Below are 5,335 nucleotides of genomic sequence, written 5' to 3'. Positions count from 1 at the left end.
TGCCTGACCTCGCCCCTGCTAGAGTGAACCAGGAGAAGGAAGCTCTCTGTCCATCTCCCCTTGTCTGTCTCTCTTCCGTAAGATGAAAGGAAGTAAAAATGTGTAGGAAGTGTAAGAACAAATGACTTACATCAGCTTCCATCGCAGGAACAAGATCACATGATGATGAAATATTTTTAAACATACTTTTTAAAAATTCTTTCTCCAAAGCATGAGTTTCTTCAAGAAGAGTTTTCCCCAGTTATTATTCAGAAGTATCGCTTTGACCTCAAATGACTTTACTAAGTGGTATGTGATGATACTCCAAGGAGTTAGCGGGAAGGTGGAAATAAAAGATAAATATACTTGGTTGTTTGCTTCAGCGGCTCACCTGCTAAAACTGGAATGGTACAGAGAGGATTAGCCTGGCCCCTGCATAAGGATGACATGTAAATTCATGAAGCATTTCGTATTTCTAAATGAAAAAAAAATGGAAGATCATAAATTTTTCCTAACACACGTTTTCATTGAACTCTTTTTAAAAAACTCTATGTGCATGAATTTGAACATTTATTGGGTCAAAACAAACTTATCTTTTATTTTTGTTTTCTAGTTTTAAAAAAATGTATTCTTGGACCCAGTGTGAAGACTCTCTGGCTCAGTTCTCACCTTGCTTCTGCAGGGATCCTATGTGGGGACTGGTTCGTGTCCCATCTGCTCCACTTGCCATCCAGCTCCCTGTTTGTGGCCTGGGAAAGCAGTGGAGGATGGCCCAAAGCCTTGGAACCCTGCACGTGTGTGGGAAACCAGCAGGTGGAAGATCTCTCTCTCTTCTCTCTGTTAACCTTCCTTTCCAATAAAAATGAATAAATCTTTAAAGGAATTAAAAAAAAGAATAAAATTACATTCTTTATTTTGTTATAAACAAATAAATTCCTGCTAGGCTGCACAATACCAATAGCTATTGCATTTCACCAACTTGTATGGCTGAAAAAAAAGCTCAAACCACAAAGAGAAAGTATCTTTTTTAAAAAAAAGCTTCTATTTTCTTTTCTTTTTTAAATTTATTTTATTTTATTTTATTTTATCATTATTATTTTTTATTATTTTTAATTCATTAATTACATTGTATTATGTGACACAGTTTCATAGGTACTTGGGTTCTCTCCACCCCTCCCCAAACCCTCCCACCATGGTGGATTCCTCCACCTTGTTGCATAACCACAGCTCAAGTTCAGTTGAGATTCCCCCATTGCAAGCATATACCAAACATAGAGTCCAGCATCTTATTGTCCAGTCAAGTTCAACGGCTTCTTAGGTATACCCTCTCTGGTCTGAAGACAGAGCCAGCAGAGTATCATCCTGATCAATTGAAAGCTCCAACATACCATCAGCAAAAATTTACATCATTATGGAATTAATTGACATAGTAATGAGTAACCAATATGGTAAAAGTAAATGCGAGTTCCCAGCCACCTTCTGTGACCACCTCACCTATACTTCAGTTTTAGTTTATACACAACATATAACATTCATAACATAACATGTTATACATAACATCATATCATCTTAAATTAAGGCAAACATGTGGTATTTAACCTTTTGTGATTGGCTCATTTCCCTTAGCATTATGGTTTCCAGTTTGGCCCATTTGGCCACAAAGAACTGCATTTTGTTTTTTTTAATAGCTGAGTAGTATTCCATGGAGTAGATGAACCATAGCTTTCTTATGCAATTCTCTGTTGATGGGCATTTTGGTTGCTTCCATGTTTTTGCAATTACTGATTGTGCTGCTATGAGAATAGGAGTGCATGTTGGTTTCTCATAAAACAATCGTTCTGGATATATTCCTAGGAGTGCTATTGCTGGATCATACGGTATGTTGAATTTGAGTTGTTTGAATATTCTCCATACTGATTTCCATAGAGGCTGTACCAGCCTGCAGCCCCACCAGCAGTGGAGTAGGGTTCCCTTTTCCCCGCAACCTCGCCAACAAGTGTTGTTGGTGCTTTTATTCATGTGGGCCAGTCTTACTGGCGTTAGGTGGTACCTCATTGATGTTTTAATTTGGATTCCCCTTATTGCCAGCGAACTTGAGCATTTTTTCATATGTTTATTTGCCATTTGGGTTTGTTCCTTTGTGAAGTGTTTGCCCATTTCCCGTGCCCATTTCTTGAGTGGCTTGTTTGTTTTGACATTTTGGTTGTTTCGTAGCTCTTTGTATATTCTGGAGATTAGCCCTCTATCACCTATGTCGTGCGCGAAGATCTTGTCCCATTCTGTGGGTTGCCTTTTTACTTTTTTGATTGTTTCTCTAGCTGTACAGAAGCTTCTTAGTTTGATGAGGTCCCAATTGTTTATTTTGGTCTCGATTTCTACTGCTTTTGGAGTCTTTTTTAAGAAGTGAGGGCCTACCCCTAAGTGTTCCAGTGTGTTTCCAACATTTTCTTCCAAAAGTTTGAAGGTTTCTGGGTGTAGGTTTAGATCTGTTATCCATTTAGATCTGATCTTAGTGTATGGTGAGAGATGTGGATCTATCTTTTTGTTTCTGCAGGCTATCAGCCAGTTGTCCCAACAGCATTTATTGAACAGACCTTCCCATTTGCCTGGATTGTCGTTTGTCTTTTTGTCAAAGATTATTTGGCTGTATCTGTGTGGGTTTCCTTCTGGTGTTTCTATTCTGCTCCATTGATCTTCCTCTCTATCTTTGTGCCAGTACCACGCTGTTTTGATAACCACTGCCCTATAGTATGTCCAGAGGTTCGGAACTGTGATTCCCCCTGCTAACTTCCTGTTCGTCAGGATGGTTCTAGCTATCCGTGGTTTTTTGTGTTTCCAGATGAACTTTGGATCATTGTTTCCAGTTCCATGAAGAATGTTTTGGGCAATTTGATTGGGATTGCGTTGAATGTATATATTGCTTTTGGCAGTATAGACATTTTAATGATATTGATTTTACCTATCCAGGAGCATGGGATGTTACTCCATCTTTTGAGGTCTTGTTCAATTTCTTTTTTAAGTAGTTTGTAGTTTTCTTCAAATAAGTCTCCTACATTTTTGGTTAGTTAACAGCATCAAAGATGAAAAAGGCAACGTAACAACAGACACCGCATCCATTAAGGCCATAATTAGAAATTACTACAAAGCACTGTACTCCAACAAATCAGAAGATCACCAAGAAATGGAAAAGTTCTTAGACTTCTACCACCTGCCAAAACTTAGCCCAGAGGCAACAAACGACCTGAACAAACCCATAACTGAAGTAGAGATTGAATCAGTGATTAAAGACCTCCCAACAAAGAAAAGCCCAGGCCCAGACGGCTTCACTACAGAATTCTACAAAACATTCCGAACAGAACTGACCCCAATCCTCTACAAACTCTTCAAAACAATAGAAAAAGAGGCAACCCTTCCAAACTCATTCTATGAAGCCAACATTACCTTAATCCCAAAACCAGACAGAGAACTAACAGAGAAGGAAAACTACAGACCTATCTCTTTGATGAACATTGATGCTAAGATTCTCAACAAAATCCTAGCCAACAGAATTCAAAAACACATCAGACAGATCGTTCATCCAGATCAAGTAGGATTCATCCCTGGAATGTAGAGATGGTTCAGCATTCGGAAATCCATAAATGTGATACACCACATCCAAAAACTGAAAAACAAGAATCACATGATAGTATCAATAGATGCAGAAAAAGCTTTCGACAAAATCCAACACCACTTCCTACTAAAAACCCTAACCAAGGTAGGCATAGATGGAAAAATCCACAACATAATCAAAGCAATATATGAAAAACCCAACGCCAGCATCATACTGAATGGAGAAAAACTGGAACCCTTCCCACTGAGATCTGGAACAAGACAGGGATGTCCACTTTCTCCACTACTATTCAACATAGTCCTAGAGGTACTCGCTGAGGCCATAAGACAAGAAAAAGAAATCAGTGGAATCCAAATGGGAAACGAAGAATTCAAACTCTCACTATATGCAGATGATATGATTCTTTATGTACAAGAGCCAAGAGACACAATACAGAGACTGCTAGAACTTGTACAAGAGTTTGGTAGAGTGGCAGGGTACAAAATTAATGAACAAAAATCAATAGCCATAGTGTATGCGAGCTGCCCCAAGATGGAAAAAGATTTAACCAGCAAGATACCATTCAAAATAACAGAGAAAAGTATGAAATATCTGGGAATAAATCTAACCAAAAACTTTCTTTTCTTTTTAAAAGATTTATTTATTTTTATTGGACAGTCAGATATACAGAGAGGTGGAGGGACAGAGAAGAAGATCTTCTGTCTGATGATTCACTCCCCAAGTGAGCGCAACAGCTGGAGCTGAGCTGATCCAAAGCTAGGGACCCGGAGCCTCTTTCAGGTCTCCTTTTCAGGTGCAGGGTCCCAAGGCTTTGGGCCATCCTTGACTGCTTTTCTAGGCCACAAGCAGGGAGCTGGATGGAAGCGGGACTGCTGGGACATGAACATGCTCCCATTTGGAATCCTGGTGCGTTCAAGGCGAGGCCTAACCCCAACTCTAACTTTAACTACTAGGCTACCACACTGGGCCCAAAAGTTTCTATTTTCCTAATCTTCAAAAACTACAAATCACTAAGTTGGTTTGCTTTTATAAGAGATGGCATCTTGCTCTTGTATTTTATCTTCAGTTTAAATTATTAGCATTGTTGTGACCTGCAGTTTCTTTGTAAATATTTTAAGCTGTTTGTACATCTTAGCAGGATTAGTTTAGTGAAAATTTATAACAATGTGTATAAATCAATTTCACCAAGAATATGGAAACTACAAACTTCGCAAAGCATTGTGAGCAAGTGAATGAACGTGGAAACCGGTATCAACCTGCAGCTCTCAGAACTCCTCCTTTGCAGGCTTACTGCAAATCGTAGCAACTCCAGACTGTAGTCTTAACTGACGAAATTAGTATCGATTCTCTGTATTATTAGTGAAGTGTAGAACTTTCCTATTTCTTAAGATAACAAAAATCGGAGCAGAAATGAAAGTTTAACATGCTGTTTAGGCACCTTCACGGATATCCCTGCACTTCCTCAGAATATGTGCACCTGTGTTGGAGAGGAGCGCACGAAACTGTGTCATGCCAACAGCGCCACTGCACGGACTGCGGAGAACATGACAATGCGTTTCCATACCCCTCATTGTCCATTAAGGGAATTCCAGCACCCGCAGCTTCTCACTTCCTTCCCCACTGCCTTTTACTGCTTATTCTATTTCAGACAAATTCAAGTTGTTAAACACACACACACATACACACCAGTTTTAATTTCACTTTTTTCATTTCACTTTCAAACGTGTATATCCCATAAATGATCCT

The 5,335-nt window shown here is 39.1% G+C and overlaps 1 non-coding gene across 1 annotated transcript; it reads left to right on the top strand.

Moving 5' to 3' along the window:
• Positions 1-351: 351 nt before the first annotated feature.
• On the top strand, positions 352-456 carry LOC118757539 (U6 spliceosomal RNA). Its single transcript, XR_004995251.1, has one exon. It is a non-coding gene; the product is annotated as a U6 spliceosomal RNA (small nuclear RNA).
• The last annotated feature ends 4,879 nt before the right edge of the window (positions 457-5,335 follow it).

Source organism: Ochotona princeps, chromosome 9, assembly GCF_030435755.1.
Source record: "Ochotona princeps isolate mOchPri1 chromosome 9, mOchPri1.hap1, whole genome shotgun sequence".
In the NCBI taxonomy this organism is placed as follows: domain Eukaryota; kingdom Metazoa; phylum Chordata; class Mammalia; order Lagomorpha; family Ochotonidae; genus Ochotona; species Ochotona princeps.
Note: the sequence above shows the minus strand (reverse complement) of the source record. Positions and strands in the feature narration are given on the sequence as shown.